Genomic DNA, 12,719 nt, shown 5'->3' with positions numbered 1-12,719 from the left:
GGCTATCTTATGTTTACGTGTCTTATTGTGTGTGCCAACACCAGCATTCCCAAGGGATGCTGGTTTGTAAATTCTCTCTGCATTTCACTTCATTGCTTCGTGGCTCTTTAAGACCTAAGCAGAAAGTTCTCCTGAGGTGCTTTTCTTCCCTTCTTTGGTCAAATTGTGGTAATTAGGAACACAGTTTAGTGGGCAGTACTGGTACGAGGTAGACAGTTGAACTACAGATAATCTTAGAGATCTTTTCCAAACTTAATGATTCTATGAAATAGTATATTGCCTGCTGCACCTCTAGGTGCCCCCCAGCTTTGAGGCAGTACCTGGTGCAGAGCTTCCAACATCTTTAGAATGGTGATGCTGTTTCAGGGGCGTAACTTCCATTGAATTTTCCTTTGGAAATGTGATGGCTTTTTTTAAGGCTGTGCCCTGATGTTTGCAAAACAGTTCTGTAATGTTTGCAGTCAGAGTTCAAAAGGGGCCTCTCACACCCTCCATCCCTGCATCTATCCCCCAGCGCCAGTGGCTAATGTGTGCTCACTTGAGGTAAGAGTTAAAGTCAAGACTGTCTGGTTTGTCTGAGCCCTGCCTGCTTCTGTGGAGAGCCAAGCCCATTTCCATGGTTTCTTTGGGGGGAAAGATGGTTTCTTGGCAGTTGGCGAAATCACATGAATGCAAAACTGGAAGAGAATTTCAGCTCATGTCAACAAAAACAAGGAAGGGTACACAAATACTTGATATTGCCGTACTTGTTATCCTATATTTGTTGCACACAACAAAGGTGGGGAAAATAAGAACTACACTGTTGGTACCATGCAACCGAAGTCAGCGTTTTCTTCACCAGAGTAGTCTCAACATAGCCCTTCAGAAAGGATCACAGAGGTGGGTGCAAAAGCACTCACACAGAGGAAACTCTGCTTGAGTTGAACTTAGGAGCAGATCTAGAGACTGTTTGCACAGATAGAGATCTCTAGATGGAGATTCTTGTTCCTGGAGAGGTTTCTTTTTATGTGAGGTGGGAGAGATGGTTTTGCCTTCCTGAAGGAGGTCATGGGTGCGCTGCAGTCAATCTCTGTCAGCTGTTGATTTCTGGAACAGTGGCATTTCTTTCCAGGCTGATTGCAGTAATACTGTTTCTATAGAGGAAAGACGAGAAGGGGATGGGGATGGCTGGAAAAATGTTTGCAGTCGTGCATGAACTGACTGCATCCTTTCCCATTCCCTGCTTAAAAAAACAGAGATCCTTGGAAAATGCGCTGCTGGTTTCCGTGGGATGAGGAAAAACCCAAGCCTTACATGCCAGATGTCCTTTGAAGGGGGAAAAAATAGAGTGACATGGCTGGGATATTATTGAGATTGTTTTTTAATGTCACACTTCGATGGAGTCTGAGGTTATTAACTGGGGGTTTGACTCTCGGTATTGTGGCCGCCAGATGCAGCGGTTGGCTGAGCTCCCTACCTTCAGAGCTCACTCTTAAATCATACTTGGATAATCTTCCCTGCCAAGGAGCTTTGCAGTTGAGCAGTGTGCTGGAGCTGAGGAGGGCTCCATGTCAGCAAGCAGGTAGCGAGGCCTCTGAGTGGCATTTCCAAGTAAACCATGAGCTTGCTGAGCTGCCAGGACTGCAGGCAGGAATTTGGGCCTCTCCTATAGATGGGGTTTCTGTGAACTCTTGAAAAACCCTTTAGCCTCCTACAAATGGCATTTTCTTCCGTCTTGTTTCTTAAATCAATGGGACAGAAACGGGGCTAGTTAGCTGGAAGGGGTGTGCCATTTTTCCATTTTCTGTGTTTTTCCTGTCAAGGTTTCTCACTGTGCTAGTGGTTTGACTTGGAGAGTCAGCGACGTGCTTACTTGCTGTGACTCTTTATGGATAAAGGTTGAGATGCAGTGTAGTTGGACACATAGCAATCTCTATGGAGTCCTGGCTGCTGAGTGACTGCAGTCATGACCCAACTTGATTGCCACCATGGAGGGGCTGTGGGACTGGAAATGTGTGCAGGCTGCCACAGCTGTTGCCATAAGTGAGCCAATGTGGAGAGGATTCAGCTGCCTGCAGATGAGTTGATGGGATCACTGTTGTGAGCTCCACAGACTGCTCAGTCTCTGCTCTGTGTCTGCTCTGTGCTTTCCGGGAAGACTTCTTGTCCTGAGGAGATGAGAGCTTTGCTTTGCTCTCATGGGTAAGTTTCATGATCCCAATGTGTGGAAATAGGATACTTGCTGAGATCTTTTGGGACCACCAGGAACTGGAAGTGCTATACTTTCCTATAAGTCTCACCTTGTGTTTATAAGACTTGGGGAACTTTTTAGTTGTGTTTGTATGGCTGGGAAAGAAGCCCAAGAAGCCTTCCAGGCAGCAGATATCCCCCCCTTTTTTTTGGAGCATGGACATGTGGGTCCCAGACATGCCAGCCTGGGTTTCACTCCCATCCAGGGCAGTCCTGGGCTTCCCAAGATGCTCACAGAGAATGCTGATGGGAGCAGTGGTTTTACTCTGTGGTTAGCTGTGTCTCAGGGCTGGTGGTCATCCTCTGCTAAAAGTATTGTTCAGTTCTCCAGCTGGCTTCCTCTGCTTACCCTCAAGAACAATTTGACTGGTTAACAGAGAGGAGAGACCATGGGAGCCTGATGCTCTGTCTCTGGCACCCAAGTTTGTGGCTTTCTCATCTGGAATAGCTCCTGCCTTCACTTTGTCTGACTTTGTCTCTTCCCTCAGTGACAACAGCCATGGCAGCTGTGTCAGAGAGGGTTTGTTATCTGTTAGAGGAGTCTTTCTCAGTGTTTTCTGCTTCCAGTGGGCTTTAGTTGACCTAGGAACAGATTCCTGCCCCAGACTTTGTCAGGGGGCTGCAAGAAAGATGGGCCTGTGAAAGATGCCTTGAACCTGGAGATCTTCCTTTGCCCCATGGTTTCCCTCTCTGGTGCATGAAATGGAAAGGGAAGCAATCTGCTGGACTGTGCACTGCTGTGGCTCTTACCAGAGCCTGCTGGTAGCACATATCTTTATGTCTGTGTTAATGTTGTCCCAAGCCAGCAAGTGGTTTATATTTGAAGAGCATTCATCTAACATTATTGAAGCCTTAAGGAAAGGCACAGTGGGCCAAGCCCTGCCAGTTTTACTCACATCTCACAAGGTGAGAGTTGATCCTCTTTGGACATATCTCTACTCAAAAGATGGTTGTGGAGAAGATAAAGGAGGCAGGGGAATTACAACACTGAAAGAAAATCCCAGCTCTGCCCTGAGCCATTTTGCAATAAGATGCTTTAGGGTGTGAGTTACGATGCTGTAAGTCGCACCTCATGCGTTTTGTGGCACTCAGCCGACTGCTTCATGCCCTGCACTCATAGCATAGAGAATTTTGGCTCAGCTTGCCCCTGGCCAGCTCAGCCCTCAGGCAGGGATGTCTACATGGAGGTAGCTGCAGTGTTTGGCTCTCCCCCCACTGCTTTTTATTCCGTTTCTCCCTTTGGCAGTCAAAATTGTGGTTGTTTGGGACAGGCCTGGCATCATCCTAATCCATCTCAATTTTGGTGTGTCCTTATCTGATAAGCAGAACTTTGGTCTTAGCGAAAGTCAAAGTCATCTTAAGTAACCGTGGAAGTTTCATGTTGCTCAATACCCTTCTGGTAGTGTTTAGGACAGTAGGGGTTGGTGTTAGGGAGCAGCAAGCAAACCTGAAACCTGAGATGGATTAAGCAGTTATTGAGCATATCTATGTTTTATCTTCTTCCCAGGCTCTGTGAGCACGTTTCTGCCTACCAAGGGTCACTGAATGCCCAAGCTGGTGTGTGGACAGTTGGGCCTGGCCTGCTGTCAGGATGTTGTTTCTTGTTATTATCTTTGCATATCTGCTTAATGGTAAGTTATAGTTTTGCCTCCAGCTCCTTCCTCTGTTAGCACTTCATAAATTGGGATTTAAAATCCCTCTGGGGACCCAGGTTAAAAACTTTGAATCCTCTGGATGAGGATTGCAGTCAAATCCTTGTTTTTAAAAGGGTCTGGCACTTGGAAGCATTACGTTGCTGGCAGTTGGGCCCGGTGACTGGGGCTGAGATGTGCAGCAGGGATGAGTTCAGAGGTCCTACCAAGCACAACAGCTGCATCCAAGTGATGCTGTGCTGGGGCTAAGTGCCCCCTGCCAAGTGTGGGGTTTTAGATTGTGAGTGGGACCGGCCCCACTGCATGACTCAGCATGGACTGCTGGTGCTGTGTCCTCTCAGCACCCCTGTGGGCATTCTGCACTCTGTAGGTATCTCCTACAGCGTATCTATCTTAGCTTTAGCCCTGCAGGCATCAGGTGTCTGTATGCCATAGGTTCCTCTGTTCAGCAAAGGAAGAGAGACTTCCAGAGACCTCCACTCCGCTTAAGCCGTGTACCTGGAGAAAGACCTGAGATGAGTGACTTTGACCTTTTAGAGATCCTAACTTTGGGATGCATCGGTTGTTCCCCAAACCTTGAGTGGTAAATTCCTGCTGTCGCCAGATGCTGTTTGTGCTGGGTGCAGCTGCGTTAGTTCTTGAAAGCCTACTGTTACAGGCAGTAATTTCGCTGGGCTTTGGGTGGTCACTTAAGCAGATTTAATAGAGCTTTTTTCTGTGGAACATTAATAATTCCCTTAAAGTGGCTAAGAGTGGGAGAATATTCATGTCTGAGGATTGGAAGGAAGAGGTTTATTTATTGTTGCAAGGCACTGTAAACCCTGAATTTGACAGAAATGTAAACGTCTACGGTCATCCTGCTGATTCACATTTTATTACCGGTTTCAGCAGAACTTATAATAGAGGCATGGCTCTAAAAGGCCTATTTCTAAGGTGACACATGCTGACTTGTAGCCACACACTCTCCTTCCAAAAATGAGTAACTCCCTGGCTATGTGCGGGCTGCGATAGGTAAATGAGAAGGAACTGATGTGGTTGGTGGTTGCTGTCATGTCACCCTTGACAAACTGGGTGAGGGATAGAGCCCAGCCTGGGTGCCTAACAATGACACATGTTCTCCTGCTGTAAGGTTCCTATGTTTGCAGGCTTTAAAGAGGGAGCACCATGCAAAGCAGCGATGTGTGAAGCTGCCCCAGACTGAGGAAGCACATCCTTTGTGTCCCTGATTCACCCATCCACAGAGTCCACAGCCTGATGTGCTGAATGAATGCAGCCTGGAAACCTGTGAGAAGGGCTGTGTGTGCATTTGCATGTGTGTGGCCCAGGCTGCAAATTGCAGAGTTGGAGCGCGATATGTTGAGGCTGTCTGGGATAGTCCTGCACATCTGGGGCGGGAGGGTGTTCCTGCGAGTCAGGAGGCAGGAAGCCAAGCGTGGGAAAAGGAGGGAAAAGGATTGTGAGAAGAGGAGGAGGAAAGGATAGAGACAGTGGTTTGTCTTTCACAAAGAGGCAGAGGGATGGAGGGTGTGAAGATTTGACAGTGCTTTCCTGAAAACCCTCAAGTTCCACAGGAAGAAGGTAATTTTGTGTTTCATTCTGTGTCATGGCATCACTGTTGGGAATCTGACCTGTGCAGGACACTTCTATCAGTTCTTCTGCCTTGGCCAGAAGCACAGGAGGAAATAAGCAGAGCTTTCCACCTTTGCTTTCTTTGTAGCATTTCACAGTGCAATTTGGATATTCTTTGAGTGACTTGGAACAAAGTCATCTACTTTCACAGTTCTCACAAGAAACTTGGATTTCACATAAGCATGAAGTGAAAGGTCACCACAATGGAATATTTTTTTCCCAGTAGTTTCACCATTGCATCTTTCTGAGTTCGTGTAGCTTTATTTTTAATTAGATATGTTTTAACATTCTCAGTATTGTTCTGTAAAGGAAAAAGTGCAGTCAGAGCTATGTGCATACAGTCATCAGACTGTATAATAGCAGATCTGTATGCATTGCTTACTTGTTGAACAGTATTTACAGATTGAGGATAAGTCTGTTAATCCATCACTTTTTTAGCATTTTGCAAATAAAATGCAAATACACATCTGCCAGTGCATGGCGCAGACCATTCTGTCATGCTTTGCTGGTTAGTGCAGTTGATTTCACCTCAAGTTTTATCCTCCAGTGACACACAAAAATTGTAGTTGCATGAACTACAGAGATTAGAGTTTTTCAGAGTTGTTTTTTCATGGTCAGTAGATCACCCTTGAAGTACTGTACCTCTCAGATCTGGCTTCTTGAGTCTGGGGTCTTTTGGTTTACGTGAACTCTTTGTTTCTCTCTACTCAAAAATAAGAAGGAAAAGAAATCCCACTATTCTATGGCAGAATCCCTGGAGAATTTCCATTATTTGGACTAAGAATGTCCCAGAGCTTTGTCATTGTTCTGAAAGGGCCTGGAGCAGTTCTGTTCCCTTTCCCAGGCCCTCACTTTGCTTTTCCAGCGCTGTGTCTGGGGGTCATATGGAAGGTTACGAATCAAAGCTGCAAGATTTGCATGCTAGTATAAACTACATGCGAATGTTGGTGCAGTGCAGGAATCCCTAATGCAAGAAATCTAAAGGAAGGTTGAATTTTGGCATAACCAGAAGTTTTTGGGATTTGAGTAATTGGTTGTGTACTTAAAGAGCACAAGTGTGCCCAGTGCTGCTATACGAAGTGGGGTTGGCAGTGTCATGAAGTGCTCTCTTTGTGCAACCACAAGCTGTATTAGCTCTAGCACTCTGTTTGTGTTCCAGCATTGGGAAGATGGACCTGTGCAATGGGACAACCAATGCAGCCCATAGATGTTCCCCTTACCTCCACCCCACTTCTGTGTTCAGCACTGGTGCTAAGCGCCTCTATGCTGAGCCGTGCTCTCCAGGGCTGATATGTTTCTTTTCAGAACAAGTTCTTCCATTTAGTGTTTGCTGTGGATTGTGTTTTAATGGTCTATCAATTCATAAAATGGCAGAAACTCAGTCTTGCGTTTATTCTGCTTCACAAATAGTTCCATTGCATATGGAAGTAGTAAATGCAGGTGGACAGAAATGGAGTAAGAAGCAGAAATACGATTCTTTGTTGTACTCCGCACAGATGGCTCTGTCTCTCTTGTGCACGTGTGTAGCTCTAGTGGGAGGATGTTTTCTCCTTCCCATTCAGAGAGGCTGCTGTTCAGCTTCCTGAAGCTGTGAGGTGATAACCAGGGTAGCAATGGGGCTTTACTGGTCCTGTTTCTTATTCTTCTTTCACAAGCTCCAGTTACTGGATGTCTTAGAGAAAAGACTAGAGCCTTGACAGGTCTTATGTGATGCAAAATATCAGTTAAAAAACAAAGCCCTTCTAACACAACACATACCTCATGCCTGCGAGAACTAGTCATGTCATACTCTGCTGTGACACACCTAAGAGTGAGGTTAAATTAAGTAATCAGGGTGCCAAGCAAGTCCAGGTCTGTGGCCCTCTAAGTTACTGTCACTGATTGTGGAGAGAATTTCCACATTTTACCTTTTTGGCCATGCAAATGGCCAAGCGAAGAAATACAGTGGAGAGAATTTTATCCTTTGGCTTAGGGCTCTGACTGCATGTGGGGCTTATTTAGCATCTTTGTAGCAGGAAGGTGCTGGTGAAGGCCTGGTGAAGTCAGAGTTTAAGAATCCGAACTGGCAAAAGCCAAAAAAATCCTGAAATGTAAAGATAAGGCTAAAGAGAAGTTGGAACCATGGACTTGGAAACCTCATCTATATATTAAAAAAAAAAAAAGGGGGGGGGCTAAATATTGTATTACTCTGCCTGTGAAAACACAGTGAGCTGGATTCATCATTCTATCTCAGCCCTGTTCCTAGTCTGGTCCATACCCATAAAGCTGGGAAAATGAAAAGAAAAGCTCTGTACTCCAGTGAGGTCCTCTTCGTGTGTCCCCAGGGACGTCTGCTGGCTGCCTGAAATCAGTTGTTTGCTATTCTCGTTAATGCTTAGGTGTCAGGATTTGGGTAAGAGAGGAAGGCCGGTGCCCATGGAGGAGAACGCAGCAGTAGTGGGGTTTTTTGAACTGGAAAGGACATAACTGGATTCTAGAGTGTGGTAGGATTCAGAGCTAGAAGAGAGTTTATTTTCTTTGCATATAGAATAGATCTGATGTGATACAGCTGAAAAGGCAGGCAGCATTAATCTGGCGTTAATCCTATTTTGTTGCCATTCACAGCTGTAACAAGATCCTCAAAGAAAAGTAGTGGAGGAAGGAAAACGCTCCTCTCCCCTTGTTTTTTCTCTCTGTATGTTTAATTAGACTGCCTTATTTCTTCCTTCCCAGCATTTAGCAGCTCTGCTTTGCTTCCAGACCTTGGGTACGTGCCACATCTGCCTGCTAGACTCGTGGGTTGATCTGGCTTTTTCTCAGTTACACTTCCCCCGTTGGTAATGGAAAGGTGAGCCCTGCTTAGGGATGTCTGTGAAACCACATCTGCTCCAGAGGAGCCAGACGCCCACACCTGTACCAGCCCTGCATTCAGGGCTGCTGTGCACCTACCACCAGAGCAGCTTTCTCATTTCCTTGTGTTGTGTGTTTCTACTGAGCACCGTCTCTGCTTCTCAGCTCTCCCTTCGCATTCCTAGGGTGAGAACAGCTCTGGCCTGGCTTTGAGACTGGTCTTCCCTTAGCCCTGGCCTGGCTGAGCTGCAGTTCCCTGGAGGTCATTGTGCTGAAAGGTGACATCATGGCATGGCTCTGGTGGTGGACTCGCTGCGGGTGAAAGGTCTGACTTCATCTCGGTGGGAATTTCTCAGGTCTCACTGAGCTTTTTAGGGTCTCTTGGATGCTGGCAAGCTGGGCAAGGAGCCTGAGCTGCGCTTGCTAGATCCAGAGTCAAATGCAAACTTTCCAAAAGCTTGAATGTGATCCAAGCCAAGCGCAGGCACAGGTGGTGTGTGTGGGATGAGGCCCTGTGTTCCGATGCTGATCTCTGGGTTTTTTCCTGGCCCTGATCTGTATAGGGCAGTAACTGGAGACCCCTCGTCCTGTGTATTCAGGTGGGGAAACCTCGGTACCTGTCTTTTTTGGGTGAAAGAACGTAGCCAACATCAGCCATGCTGCTTCTGGGGCGCATATAGTTGATTTAGCCTCATGGGTGCAGAAAGTGTTCACTCTGGGCTGCTATCCCTCCAAATTCGTGTCTGGGCCAGCTCTGATTTCCACTCACTGGAGGGTCTTTGGCATCACAATAATTATGCAGATGGTAAATTGTTGCAGTGCCTTTAGGACACAACCATATGTTGACTGTGGATGGCTGCTGCAGTTTGCACTGTTTCAGTATAAACTCCAGCAGCTAAATGAAGCAGCTGAAGTTGCCACCAGCTTTGCAGGAGCTGTGTTGACTTTGACTGAAGTGGAGCATGGAGTGTTCACATGCTGAGATCTGCTAGTGGGAAGTTTCCAACTCGCAAGCTGCGATAGCATCTGAACATGAGGGAGAAGGAGGATCTTTTCCAGCTTGTGATTCACTGCAGGACAAACACCCAGTGCTTTAATACAAGGCTTTGAAGGCACTGACATTCTCCAGGATAAAAGGGGCTATCGTGATGGTATCTGCATACAAATTGCACCATATTGTTGTTTGCTGCATTCATAAAACTTTTAAGAAAGTTAGTATTTACTGTAATTACTCCTTAAAGGCTAACAGTGCCCTCTGTTATGGGTACAGACTTGTTTCTAGTCAGTGCTGTGGGATTGTTGCCAACCGCTTGCCTCTTTGTAGAGGTTCTTATCTTGCTCTCATCTCACTGCTCATTTCAGGCATTTATCTTCCACTCAGCTCATCTGATTGTGGGAAACAAAACATTACCCTCTAAAAAGCCAATTAAAAAATCAGTCACATGAGAGCAACCTGAATTCCCTACCTCTGGGTCTTGTGTCAGCTGGAACTGGATATTTTCCATTGAAAATGAGACATTTGGTGATAAAGTCATGCACAATGACATTTGAAGTAATATGATCGGGTTTTTTTGTAGTAGTAGTAGGAAATCATATCTTGTTTTGTGTAGGCAGTAAAAGGAGATCTGTAACTTCAGTTTGCAGTATATTTTCTGCTCTGTGGTGTTTAAAATGGAAGTTTCCCAGAGCTAGAATTAAACGATAATTAGCAGCTGATAAAACCCCCTTGACATCCTGCACCTTCCTTCATGCAGCATGAATATTAAGAGCTGCTTGTCAAGCCCAGTTCCTGATTAATATTCTACAGTTTGTGCAGGATTTGCTCCTCCTTTCCTCCAGAAAGGATTTATTTGAAAATACATAGTAGGCTGAAAAAAGACTGCATTTGTGAAATTAAAAATTGAACATCCTTCGTAGCTGGGAGATCCGGGGCTGTGCATTGAGTTCTTTGTGACGTGTACTTCGATTAATATATGTTGTTGAGGGCTTATTTTTTTAAGCGTTTTTGGGATGAAACTTTTGAATGTCAGCTGTGTTTTGACCCCTTCAAGGTCATAAATAGGTGTAAAGCAGATTACCTGTAGCAATTATTTATGTAGTTACTCACAATTTGTGATTGTGATTACAGTGAAATTCTGTGAAGGGCTATAGGAAAACACCATTCTCACTTGGCAGAACTTGATCTTCACCCTCCAGTGAGGGGGAGAAGCACTGAGGACCAAGATTGATTGGTGCTGAGGAATGTCTCTGCTTTATCTAAGCTGCATCCCCATCAGGAACATCTCTCCTTACCAGGGTCTTCTACCTTCTACCTGGTCTGTGAGCCATGCTCAGTTTCGGGGTGCCATCAAATGCCACGAGAAGCCCAGCCCTGGCTCTGCCAGCACTGAGCGTGGGACGGCTCTGTATTTATCTGACATTTCCTGCTGCCTCCCTACCCTGTGCATATGTGTGACCTCAGGCTCCCACAGGACTGCTGTGTTCCTCCTCCCCTGGGATGTCGCTGATCACTTTGGCAGTGACCCATTACAAGATCTGAGCATATTTAAAAAAAAAAAAAAAAGGCAAAGAAAGCTGATGCAATGTTTGCTGCTTGTGTGAAAGCTGTGGGCCTGGATCAGGCAGTGGAAGGCAATAACCCCCAAGCCCTGATCTCTAAAGGAGGGAAATGTGATAGTTAAGGCTTTTGAGACCTTTGGACCTTGCTTTTAATATCTCACATTTTGCAGATCTTTTCTGTGTTGTTGAAAACCCCTATTCCCTGTTATTTGAAGTGGTGGCTTCCCAGAAGCAATTTGATTTATGCAAATGAGCAAAGAAAATCAATGATCGCTTCAGCTTGTGCACCTGCGTCCCAGCATGCAGGTTTTGAGTCTGTGCATCTCTTGCTTTGCAGAGCTCCAAGTAATGATTAGAGGCTCTTTTTGCTCCTGCTGTGATCTTCCTATGAAATAGAAGTCAATGTGTCTGTATGCTATCCAATTTATCTTTTGCTGAGCTTGAAGAGACCTAAGGCTCAAAGAGCCTGCTTTAAACGTGCAGCAAAATCCTGACATGACTGCTAATCTGTGGCAGTTTCCTTCTTGCAGAGCCTGGAGATCAGGGTTGGGATCATGTCTGCATAGTGCAGCAGGCCCTGTTCCTGCATCAAATGCATTGGGTGGCCCTGAATGAACCTGCTTTGGCAGGGGGGTTGGACTTGATGATCTCTGGAGGTCCTTTCCAACCCCTACAACTCTGTGATTCTGTGATTCACAACTCTGTGAATGCCCCCTTGCACACAGGGCATTTCTTCTGGGGTAGGTGTGCAGTGCTGCTTACTGCAGTGCTGACTGCTTGCAGCAAGGACTCTCATGGGTTCTGAAGGATAGCACAAAGAGGTACCCTCAGGTTCAAAGTGTCTGGGTGGCTGCAGCATATTTTGCTTCTAGCTTCTAGAGAAAAGATGTGTAATTAAGCAAAAAGCATCAACTCCATTTATATGTGAAATATGTTCTCCTATCCTTGTCTCATTCCCTTTGAGAGAATTCAGGGCCAGAATTACAGGATCTGAAGTTGCTTTTGGATCACAGTCAGCTCCCATCTGTCATGATCTGTTTTTAATCGAATGGGTTTTCCATCTGAAAGTAGCTGTTGGACAGAGAACCAGCAGAAATATTTGTGTTGTGAATTAGCCCGGAGTGAAGCTACAAACTTTTTTTTTTTTTTTTTTTTTTTGCACAACAAACACATGGAAAAACATTCTTCAACACTGTGTGGCTGATCTGAAGGTTGACCGCAATAGCTTCCTTCCCAAAGGTTCTGACCTTTGGCTGCTTGCTCAGGTAAGGTCTTAAAGGAGACCTGAGATCTTGTGTTACTTATTCTGGTTACCTCTAATGGAGCAGATCACCCTGCTGTCATTGTATAACAGCTGGAGAGGAAAGTGAGGCTGCAGAATCTTCACAATTTTGCAGGACATGAGCTTGTGCCTGGTAGGAGAAGGGGAAAAAATATCCTCAATGGTTCTGGTTCTTCAGCATCGCTCCAGGAGGTTTCATGCATCTCATCTGTAGTGATTGCCCAGTATCTGGACCCTGGGAGATGGGCTGGTGTCCTGGGGGAAATGGAGGATGATGCCTGTCTGTTCCCAATCACTGGGGGCAGAGCCCTTCGCAGCTGGCAAGAGGGAGAGCTCCCACTGCAGCACAGCGGCTGAGGGAGGAGGGATGCTTTCCTGTTTCCTCTGCCAGATCCTTATCTCACTCCATATGTGAAAAGTTGAAATTGCTTTAAAGACCCAGGAGCTGGGCTGGCTGGGATTTCCATTACACTGGAGTCGGGTAGTTTCACCCTCAATGGCTCCATCCTGTGTTTACTCAAGTCTTGTGGTGTGTCTGT

At 45.9% G+C, this 12,719-nt stretch overlaps 1 protein-coding gene across 2 annotated transcripts in view; it reads left to right on the top strand.

Moving 5' to 3' along the window:
- The window catches only part of SH3PXD2A (SH3 and PX domains 2A), a gene marked incomplete at both ends in the record, with an annotated part of 225,476 nt that overhangs the window by 25,273 nt on the left and 187,484 nt on the right, over positions 1–12,719 (top strand). The gene's annotated exons all lie outside the window — the stretch shown is intronic.

This window comes from Tetrao urogallus (genome assembly GCF_951394365.1).
Source record: "Tetrao urogallus genome assembly, chromosome: 5".
Classification (NCBI taxonomy): domain Eukaryota; kingdom Metazoa; phylum Chordata; class Aves; order Galliformes; family Phasianidae; genus Tetrao; species Tetrao urogallus.
Note: the sequence above shows the minus strand (reverse complement) of the source record. Positions and strands in the feature narration are given on the sequence as shown.